The sequence below is a fragment of the Aethalodelphis obliquidens genome, unplaced genomic scaffold (assembly GCF_003676395.1).
Source record: "Aethalodelphis obliquidens isolate GAN/ISIS:26980383/991018 unplaced genomic scaffold, ASM367639v1 scaffold3, whole genome shotgun sequence".
In the NCBI taxonomy this organism is placed as follows: domain Eukaryota; kingdom Metazoa; phylum Chordata; class Mammalia; order Artiodactyla; family Delphinidae; genus Aethalodelphis; species Aethalodelphis obliquidens.
Window position 1 is genome coordinate 30993474 of NW_020837947.1, and position 12142 is coordinate 31005615.

The 12142-nt window shown below is 38.3% G+C and overlaps 1 protein-coding gene and 1 pseudogene across 5 annotated transcripts in view; one reads left to right on the plus strand and one right to left on the minus strand.

The window, feature by feature from the left end:
- The window catches only part of AKAP7 (A-kinase anchoring protein 7), a 142387-nt gene that overhangs the window by 92916 nt on the left and 37329 nt on the right, over positions 1-12142 (minus strand). The window lies entirely within an intron of this gene.
- On the plus strand, positions 8360-9784 carry LOC113609257 (ubiquitin-like domain-containing CTD phosphatase 1 pseudogene; annotated as a pseudogene).

Here is a 12142-nt window from a genome sequence, read left to right on the forward strand (position 1 = left end):
CATCAAGAAAAAAAGGGAGAAGACTCAAATCAATAGAATTAGAAATGAAAAAAGAGAAGTAACAACTGACACTGCAGAAATACAAAGGATCATGAGAGATTACTACAAGCAACTATATGCTAATAAAATGGACAACCTGGAAGAAATGGACAAATTCTTAGTAAAGCACAACCTCCCAAGACTGACCCAGGAAGAAATAGAAAATATAAACAGGCCAATCACAAGCACTGAAGTTGAAACTGTGATTAAAAATCTTTCAACAAACAAAAGCCCAGGACCCAGGCTTCACAGGCGAATTCTATCAAACATGTAGAGAAGAGCTAACACCTATCCTTCTCAAACTCTTCCAAAACACAGCAGAGGGAGGAACACTCCCAAACTCACTCTACAAGGCCACCATCACCCTGATACCAAAAATGGACAAAGATGCCTCAAAAAAAGAAAACTACAGACCAATACCACTGATGAACATAGATGCAAAAATCCTCAACAAAATACTAGCAAACAGAATCCACAGCTCATTAAAAGGATCATACACCATGATCAAGTGGGGTTTATCCCAGGAATGCAAGGATTCTTCAGTATATGCAAATCAATAAATGTGATAAACCATATTAACAAATTGAAGGAGAAAAACCATATGATAAACTCAATAGATGCAGAAAAAGCTTTCGACAAAATTCAACACCTCTTTATGATAAAAACTTTCCAGACACCTTATCTTTGATAAAGGTGGCAGGAATGTACAGTGGAGAAAGGACAGCCTCTTCAATAAGTGGTGCTGGGAAAACTGGACAGGTACTTTTAAAAGTATGAGATTAGATCACTCCCTAACACCATATACAAAAATAAGCTCAAAATGGATTAAAGACCTTAATGTAAGGCCAGAAACTATCAAACTCTTAGAGGAAAACATAGGCAGAACACTCTATGACATAAATCACAGCAAGATCCTTTCTGACCCACCTCCTAGAGTAATGGAAATAAAAACAAAAATAAACAAATGGGACCTAATGAAACTTGAAAGCTTTTGCACAGCAAAGGAAACCATAAACAAGACCAAAAGACAACCCTCAGAATGGGAGAAAATATTTGCAAATGAAGCAACCGACAAAGGATTAATCTCCAAAATTTACAAGCAGCTCATGCAGCTCAATAACAAAAAAACAACCCAATCCAAAAATGGGCAGAAGACCTAAACAGACATTTCTCCAAAGAAGACATACAGACTGCCAACAAACACATGAAAGAATGCTCAACATCATTAATCATTAGAGAAATGCAAATCAAAACTACAATGAGATATCATCTCACACCAGTCAGAATGGCCATCGTCAAAAAATCTACAAACAATAAATGCTGGAGAGGGTGTGGAGAAAAGGGAACCCTCTTGCACTGCTGGTGGGAATGTGAATTGGTTCAGCCACTATGGAGAACAGTATGGAGGTTCCTTAAAAAACTACAAATAGAACTACCATATGACCCAGCAATCCCACTACTGGGCATATACCCTGAGAAAACCAAAATTCAAAAAGAGTCATGTACCAAAATGTTCATTGCAGCTCTATTTACAATAGCCCGGAGATGGAAACAACCTAAGTGCCCATCATCGGATGAATGGATAAAGAAGATGTGGCACATATATACAATGGAATATTACTCAGCCATAAAAAGAAACGAAATTGAGCTATTTGTAATGAGGTGGATAGACGTAGAGTCTGTCATACAGAGTGAAGTAAGTCAGAAAGAAAAAGACAAATACCGTATGCTAACACATATATATGGAATTTAAGAAAAAAAAAATGTCATGAAGAACCTAGGGGTAAGGCAGGAATAAAGACGCAGACCTCCTAGAGAACGGACTTGAGGTTATGGGGAGGGGGAAGGGTGAGCTGTGACAGGGCGAAAGAGAGTCATGGACATATACACACTAACAAACATAGTAAGGTAGATAGCTAGTGGGAAGCAGCCGCATGGCACAGGGATATTGGCTTGGTGCTTTGTGACAGCCTGGAGGGGTGGGATAGGGAGGGTGGGAGGGAGGGAGACGCAAGAGGGAAGACATATGGGAACATATGTTTATGTATGACTGATTCACTTAGTTATAAAGCAGAAACTAACACACCATTGTAAAGCAATTATACCCCAATAAAGATGTTAAAAAAAAAAAAAGAAAAAAAAATTTTCCAGAAAGTAGGCACAGACAGAACTTACCTCAACATAATAAAGGCCATATATGACAAACCCACAGCCAACATCGTTCTCAATGGTGAAAAACTGAAACCACTTCCACTAAGATCAGGAACAAGCCAAGGCTGCCTACTCTGACCACTATTATTCACCATAGTTTTGGAAGTTTTAGCCACAGCAGTCAGAGAAGAAAAAGAAATAAAAGGAATCCAAATCGGAAAAGAAGTAAAACTGTCACTGTTTGCAGATGACATGATACTATACATAGAGAATCCCAAAGATACTACCAGAAAACTACTAGAGCTAATCAATGAATTTGGTAAAGTAACGGGATATAAAATTAATGCACAGAAATCTCTTGCATACACTAATGATGAAAAATCTGAAAGAGAAATTAAGGAAACACTCCCATTTACCTCTGCAATAAAAAGAATAAAATACCTAGGAATAAACCTACCTAAGGAGACAAAAGACCTGTATGCAGAAAACTGTAAGACACTGATGAAAGAAATTAAAGATGATACAAACAGATGGAGAGATATACCATGTTCTTGGACTGGAAGAATCAACACTGTGAAAATGAATATACTACCCAAAGCAATCTACAGATTCAATGCAATTCCTATCAAACTACCAATGGCATTTTTTACAGAACGAGAAAAAAACTTTTCACAACTTGTATGGAAACACAAAGGACCACAAATAGCCAAAGCAATCTTGAGAAAGAAAAACGGAGCTGGAGGAATCAGGCTCCCTGACTTCAGACTATACTACTAAGCTACAGTAATCAAGACAGTATGGTACTGGCACAAAAACAGAAATATAGATCAGTGCAACAGGATAGAAAGACCAGAGATAAACCAACAAACATACGGTCACCTTCCTGTTTTTAAAGGAGGCAAGAATACACAATGGAGAAAAGACAGCCTCTTCAATAAGTGGTGCTGGGAAAACTGGACAGCTACATATAAAGGAATGAAATTAGAACACTCCCTAACACCATACACAAAAATAAACTCAAAATGGGTTAAAGACCTAAATGTAAGGCCAGACACTATAAAACTCTTTTCTGTTGTTGTTTTTTGTTTTTGTTTTTTGCGGTACACAGGCCTCTCACTGTTGTGGCCTCTCCCATTGTGGAGCACAGGCTCCGGATGCACAGGCTCAGCGGCCATGGCTCATGGGCCCAGCTGCTCCGCGGCATGTGGTATCTTCCCAGACCGGGGCACGAACCCGTGTCCCCTGCATCGGCAGGCAGACTCTCAACCACTGCACCACCAGGGAAGCCCACTATAAAACTCGTAATGGAAAACATAGGCAGAACACTCTATGACATAAATCACAGCAAGATCCTTTTAGACCCACCTCCTAGAGAAGTGGAAATAAAAACAAAAATAAACAAATGGGACCTAATGAAACTTCAAAGCTTTTGCACAGCAAAGGGAACCATAAACAAAATAAAAAGACAACCCTCAGAATGGGAAAAAATATTTGCAAGTGAAGCAGCTGACAAAGGATTAATCTCCAAAATATACAGGCAGCTCATGCAGCTCAATATCAGAAAAACAAAGAACCCAATCCAAAAACGGGCAGAAGATCTAAATAGACATTTCTCCAAAGAAGATTTACAGATTGCCAACAAACACATGAAAGGATGCTCAACGTCACTAATCATTAGAGAAATGCAAACCAAAACTACAATGAGGAATTTCCTGGCGGCGCAGTGGTTTAAGAATCCGCTTGCCAATGCAGGGGTCATGGGTTCAAGCCCTGGTCCAGGAAGATCCCACATGCCGTGGAGCAACTAAGCCCGTAAGCCACAGTTACTGAGCCTGCGCTCTAGAGCCCGTGAGCCACAGCTACTGAGCCCGCATGCCACAACTACCGAAGCCCGCGCGCCACGCCTGGAGCCCGTGTTCCGCAATAAGAGAAGCCGCCACAATGAGAAGCCTGCACACCGCAGCGAAGAGTAGCCCTCGCTCACTGCAACTAGAAAAAGCCCGTGTGCAGCAATAAAGACCCAATGCAGCCAAAAATTAATTAATTAATTAATTAAAAAATAAACTACAATGAGGTATCACCTCACACCGGTCAGAATGGCCATCATCAAAAAATTTACAAACAATAAATGCTGGAGAGGGTATGGAGAAAAGGGAACCCTGTTGCGCTGTTAGTGGGAATGTAAATTGATACAGCTACTATGGAGAACAGTATGGAGGTTGCTCAAGAAACTAAAAATAGAACTACCATATGACACAGCAATCCCACTACTGGGCATATACCCTGAGAAAACCATAATTCAAAGAGTCTTGAACCACAATGTTCATTGCAGCTCTATTTACAATAGCCAGGACATGGAAGCAACCTAAGTTTCCACTGACAGATGAATGGATAAAGAAGATGTGGCACATATATACAATGGAATATTGCTCAGCCATAAGGAGGAACGAAACTGAGTTATTTGTAGTGAGGTGGATGGACCTCAAGTCTCTTATACAGAGTGAATTAAGTCAGAAACAGAAAAACAAATACCGTATGCTAACACATATATATGGAATCTAAAAAAAAAAAGAAAGGTTCTGAAGAACTTAGGGGCAGGACAGGAAAAAAGACACAGACAGAGAATGGACCTGAGGACACGGGAAGGGGAGAAGGGTAAGCTGGGACGAAGTGACAGAGTGGCATGGACATATATACACTACCAAATGTAAAATAGATAGCTAGTGGGAAGCAGCCTCATAGCACAGGGAGATCAGCTCGGTGCTTTGTGACCACCTAGAGGGGTGGGATAGGGAGGGTGGGAGGGAGACGCAAGAGGGTGGAGATATGGGGATATATGTATATGTACAGCTGATTCACTTTTTATACTGCAGAAACTAGCACACCATTTTAAAGCAATTATACTCCAACAAAGATGTTAAAAAAAAAAAAAAGGAACACAGAATAAGGAGCCAGACTGCCTGGATTTGCGTCCTGGCTCTACCACTTACTAACAAATTATTTAGCCTCTTTTGCCTCAGATTTCCAACTGTAAAACGGGGGTGATGAGAATCATCTCTGTCTCACATAGTTGTTAAGATTGAAAGGGTTAACATTTGTAAGATGATTAGAATAATATGCAGCATAAAGTAAATCCATTTAAGTGTTTGACTGAAAATCAAGTAAAATAAAAGATATAGGGAATATGCTACCCCAAAATGTGCCACTTGGGCATAAGACATATTTTGAGCTAGAGACAAAGAGAATCAATAGATGCAAAAAGAAACTTTCCCAGAGCTTCCCTTGTCTGACCAAAAGCAGACACTTGTGAAAAATGAGGACTGCCAAAAGTCCCCTCTCCTGGGGAATTTGTATGGCCAAGGTGGACCTATACACACAAACCTTACTCCATTAGAGCCCCCCCCCCCAGTCTGCCCGCCCTGAAAGCTTAAAACCCTTTTCCTTTGTCTTGTCACTTCTCTACAAATTTATTATTCTTCTGTTAAGATGCTATATGAGCCCACATTCTAGCCACCCCCGTGAGTTACTCTTTATTGAGGTTTCACCCATGTGATATGTACTGGACACATTACTAAACTCTTTGCTTTTCCCTTGTTAATCTGTTGTCAGTCTAAGTCTACAGGGTCCCTGGGGGAGAATCTAGGAGGGTAGAAGGAAAAACAATTTGTCCCTATACGGGACAATGGAAAGGGTAAAAAGAGAGGTGAGAGGGGAGAAGTATGAGGATTTGTGCCTGAGGGCCTGCACAGAGGCAGGGCGTGCAACAAGAGGCTCTGAGGGCCCTCTAGGGAGCGGGGCTGTGATTCAGACATTCTGGCTGGGGAGAAAAGCTTGTCTTTGCTTAGTTCTAAATGATGTGTGGCTAAGGTGTGCTGATGTCTCTGAAGACAGCTTAGTCCAGCCATTAAGGGGAAGGGTCAGCAGGCTGCTGGGATGCCCATCTGCCGGTGGTGGTTAGAAGTGCAAGAGCAGAACAGCTTAGAAAAAGGCCCGAAGATACCAGCAACTGAACAGAATCCCCACAAGGAGCAGAAACACAGGGCATATACTCTCCATCTTTTGGGGAACATGACGGTCATAATAAGAGAAAGAGTAATGTTCAAATGAACACCCTGAAAACCTTTCATTTTTCCTTTTATGAGATAAATGCACTTGGAATCTTTTATCATGCTAAACAAGCCCATTTTTCTCATTTAAAAAAAAAGATTTGCAAGGACTATTATAATCCCAGCAGGCTAAATTTTTAGCAATCTCTCAATCTAATACACTTCTTAACAAAATTACATTTCACACAAAAAAATGAATGAAATCACATTCATTTCTATGCAAAAAGCTTCCAGTGCAATTTCATCACTGTAAAATGTGGAGAAATGACATGTAAATGCCTAATTTTCAATACCTTCTTAGCTCTATGAGCTGTTGTGTACTGCTTGGAAAGCAGAAGGTGCTTTTTATTCTGGAAAAACAGGATCACTCAAGGTCAAGGTAGTAAGCTGAGACACAGTCTTTGGCTGCTGTATACCAGCTCCCTCAAGCGGCTACCACCATAAACCTACATGTACACAGTGCGCAAAAATGGGCGTGGTCTCTTTTTGTTTCTATTTTCATTACACTAGGAGGTGGATCGAAAAAGATCTTGCTGTGATTTATGTCAGAGAGTGTTCTTCCTATGTTTTCCTCTAAGAGTTTCATAGTGTCCAGTCTTACATTTAGGTCTCTAATCCATTTTGAGTTTATTTTTGTGTATGGTGTTAGGGAGTGTTCTAATTTCATTCTTTTATATGTAGCTGTCCAGTGTTCCCAGCAGCACTTATTGAAGAGACTGTCTTTTCTCCATTGTATATTCTTGCCTCCTTTATCAAAGATAAGGTGACCATATGTGTGTGGGTTTATCTCTGGGCTTTCAATCCTGTTCCATTGATCTATATTTCTGCTTTTGTGCCAGTACCATACTGTCTTGATTACTGTAGCTCTGTAGCATAGTCTGAAGTCAGGGAGCCTGATTCCTCCAGCTCCTTTTTTCCTTCTCAAGATTGCTTTGGCTATTCATGGTCTTTTGTGTTTCCGTACAATAGCCAGGAAACGGAAGCAACCTAAATGTCCACTGACAGAGGAATGAATAAAGAAGATGTGGGGGCTTCCCTGGTGGCACAGTGGTTGAGAGTCCGCCTGCTGATGCAGGGGACACGGGTTCGTGCTCCAGTCCAGGAAGATACCACATGCCACAAAGCGGGTGGGCCCATGAGCCACGGCCGCTGAGCCTGCGCGTCCAGAGCCTGTGCTCCGCAACGGGAGAGGCCACAACAGTGAGAGGCCCACGTACCGCAAGAAAAAAAAAAGAAGATGTGGTACATTTATACAATGGAATATTATTCAGTCATAAAAAAGGATGAAATAATTCCATTTACAGCAACATGCATGGACCTAGAGATTGTCATACTGAGTGAAGTCAGACAGAGAAAGACAAATACCATATGATATCACTTATATGTGGAATCTAGAAAAATGGTACAAATGAACTTACTTACAAAACAGAAATGGAGTCACAGATTTAGAAAACAAACTTATTGTTACCAAGTGGGAAAGAGGTGGGGAGGGATAAATTGGGAGATTGGGATTGACATATACACACTACTATATATAAAATAGATAACTAATCTTTACAAAGGCTGCAAATGAACTTATCTACAAAACAGAAATAGAGTTACAGATGTAGAAAATAAACTTACAGTTACGGGGTGGGGGAGGGATAAACTGGAAGACTAGGATTGACACATACACACTACTATATATAAAACAGATAACTAATACCTACTGTATAGCACAGGGAACTCTACTCAACACTCTGTAATGGCCTATATGGGAAACGAACCTAAAAAAGAGTGGATATATGTATATGTATATCAGATTCATCTTGCTGTACACCTAAAACTAACACAACATTGTAAATCAACTATATCCCAATAAAAATTATTAAAGAAAAAAAAGATGGGCGTGGTCTCTTCAGCCCACAGGCATCTACCAAAAATAACAGTTACTACCAAAAATAAGTTACTAACTCATCAATTCAGACTTTATTAGTTCAAAATGCATACTAATTTTCTTCAATATTACACATTAATTCTAAATTACTCTTTACCCTGTAAATTTTCAATAATGAGTTCAAATATTAGTATCTAAAATTCAGTCCTTTTTTCGTAACAACTGTGAAATATATTAAGAATTTGTTTCTTTTAACTTGAAAATTGAAAAACTCTATGAAAATTAGGTAAATCAGACTATTCATGAACTATAATTTTCAACTATTTTTCAAGTTAGTTTCATTTCATAACATATACTTAAACTTAACTTCTTTATCAACACTTTAATAATTAAAGTTATGTTCTTTAAAAATTTTTCCTGGGCTGCTGCCGGTTCCGCCGCGCTCCAGGTATCTTTTTCTGAATGCAAGCTGCCTCATCGTATGTTTCAAGGATGGCTCTTCCTATCATTGTAAAATGGGGCGGACAGGAATATTCAGTGACCACACTTTCAGAAGATGATACTGTGCTAGATCTCAATTTCTCAAGACCCTTACAGGAGTGTTACCAAAATGTCAGAAGTTACCTGGACTCAAAGTTAAAGGCAAACCTGCAGAAAATGATGTTAAGCTTGGAGCTCTCAAACTGAAACCAAATACTAAAATCATGATGATGGGAACTCATGAGGAGAGCTTGGAAGATGCCTTAGGTCCACCTCCTGACAATGATGATGTTGTTAACGACTCTGATATTGAAGATGAAGTAGTTGAAGCAGAAAATAGGGAGGAAAACCTACTGAAAATTTCCCACAGAGTAAAAGAGTACAAAGTGGAAATTTTGAATCCTCCCAGGGAAGGGAAAAAACCTTTGGTACTAGGTGTTGATTATATATTATTTGACCATAGTCTCTTGTGCAGATACTGGGATAGAATTAATGTGGCCATATCTTCATGAATTCCTAACATCTACATATGAGGATTATGACATTGTTATCTGATCTGAAGTGGATTGAAGCTAAAATGAAAGAGCTGGGAGTGAGTACAAATGCAAATTACAAGATTATCTTCATGTTGGACAGTGCTGCTATGATAACAGTGCATACTCCAAGGAGAGGATTAATAGATGTAAAGCCTCTTGGTGTTATATGGGGAAAGTTTTCAGAGTTTTACAGCAAAAAAACCCATCATGTTTGATGACATAGGAAGAAATTTTCTAATGAACCCACAGAATGGACTAAAGCTAAGACCTTTTATGAAAGCACACTTAAATCGAGATAAAGACAAAGAACTTTTAAAATTAACCCAGTACCTCAAGGAAATAGCAAAGTTAGATGACTTTTTGGACCTAAATCACAAATATTGGGAAAGGTATCTCTCAAAGAAGCAAGGACAGTAGTTACAAGCTATACTGGCAGTTACTGAAGATGCTTGAGATCCATGAATTTCTTTTCACTTTTATGCTAAAGATCATTATGATAGTGCTGGACATTGCAGTAAATACCAGACTGCTTATACTTGGTCTTCCAGTTTTTTGTAAATTTAATTTTATATTTTTTGAAGATCATAGCGATATGCGAAAAAAAAAAAAAGAAAACCTTTTTCCCCCTGTATGAATATACTGTAACTCCTGAAAAACATTTTCTCCAGCATAGAGTACTGAGTTTTTTCCCACACACACACACACAAAAAGTGGACAAAAATGTATACTTAACAATGTCATTTTGTGACCTTGGAAACAAGTATGTCTTGTGTTTTTGTCTCACTGTGTTTTTATCTAAGCCCAAACCCAACCTGAAAATACTATTTTTAAAACCAAAATAAGAAAAGTTTTTAGTAAGAAACCTAGTTTGGTATGCTTAAAACCAGAGAGTTTTTCTTATTCCTTCCCACTAGCTATTCCTTTGTCATAAACACAATTTCTCTTATTACTTCACTACTTAACATCTCTAAATTCTGAGCTGTCTCAGTTTGGTGTGTATGTGTGTCAGTGTTCTTTAAACAAAACTGGAAAATGTCTGCTCTGATAGATATGTCATAGTGTGACAAACAGAAAACATGAGAATGAGGAATGAAACTAAGGAACAAGACTGTGTTTCTTTGTGCTAGCCAAGTAGAAGCACTCCTGCCTAAAACCACTGTCCTAAAAGCAGTTAAAGGCAGTACATTTTGAAATGGGACGTATCACTGGTTCAGCCCTAAAAAGCATGAACAAAAAGTTTTTGTCCTGTTCCAGCTCTGTCTTCTCTAAGTGCAAACACTGTGTTGCAGTGAAAATATCTAGCCATAAGATTAAAAAGAAAAATTTATTTGCAATGCTTATGCCTGTAGATGTGTAATATGACCACTGTTTTGTGTTGACAGTATTGCTTTATACAGTTTTCTATCTGAAAGGAATCTGATTCTTTCAAATAAATACAGTACGTATTGTTCTTACAGGAGACTATTTCAGTGATGTAAACAATAAATTCCTTTTCTTAAAAAAAAAAAATTTCCTTCTTTCGATTAAGTCAACTAGCTCTGCCTCCTTTATGTTGAACAAATAAGAGTTTAATATTCTTGTATAAGCATACACATATACATAGTTTATAACAATGATCTAAGAAATGTATTACCCTGGTCAATGGAATATATTCTTCTAAAATTTGTAATATATTTGAAAAAGTTTATAAAATATGACACAAAAACAAATGACATTATTTTACTGATCCTGTTGGACTAAAGCAATGAGGCATTCTTTTAAAAATAAATCTAATGAAGTAAAATATTAACAAAAATTCCATGTATTGAACATCTGGACTATCTGAACTCTACACAAATTGAGGCTCAACTAAACTTCACTGAAATTTTCCATATACATTTTCAAATATTTAGATTTCTTATAAAATTGCATAAAAACTATAATCCAGGGAATTCCCTGGCGGTCCAGTGGTTAGGACTCCGTGCTTCCACTGCAGGAGGCACGGGTTTGATCCCTGGTGGGGAACTAAGATCCCACATGCTGCAGGACGCAGCTAAAAAAAATTAAAAAATAAAAAACATAATCCAAAACAACAATATACACACAAAATTAAAAGGAAGTGATTATATGAGTAGACAGAGTGCCATTCTATTTTCCATTTCTTGTAATGTTTTGTTTAAACATTTAGAAAAGTATATACATTTTTAAGAAACAGTCTCTGGCATCTAGAAAGGAATTACAGGGGCAGTGGCCTTTTCTGAAATGACAAACCAACACCCTTGAGCTCAGAGTCACGCTAAAGCTGGTGAGATTTCACATTCCTCACCACACAATGGCTCTTTCATCAATACTGGAAACTGCCTTTGTGAGAATATTGCTAAGAATGGATGGAATTCTCAATGTTGCAAGCACCCATTGAATTATTTAAAAGAACAATGAATGAATGACTAATTAGAAATGTTTCTTGAGCTCAGACATATTTATATTACAAAAGGAAAGACCTGAATCTAGCATTCTCTCCAGAGCAGTTCAGGATGAACAGATTAAGTCTGTTAACTGAAGGCATGGGTTCCCAAATGCTTTGCCATCAAAACTGTTAGAGTTGCCTTCTCCTTGGCCAACTAATGATTTTAAACCCTACTTGACTCATGACTATTGTTTAATTGCTTGCTTGTTTGTTGTTTATACATACTTTGCTCCACAAAAGAAAAACTTAACCAACAATGAAACAAAATCTGATCCTCATGCCTCCCTCACCCCTAAAGAGGTGCACTTCTGAATGGGCAACTAAAAACTGCATAAAGACAATATATTAAGTTTTTTAAAAAGCATGTCTCAAAAGATCTCATACAATATGATATCCTTTTTATAAGATTAAAACCAATTAAAAATACATATACTTGGGAAGAATACAAGGAAATAAACCCTGACCTCAGGATGATGGTTAGCTTAAATGAAGGAAGGCCAAAGGATAG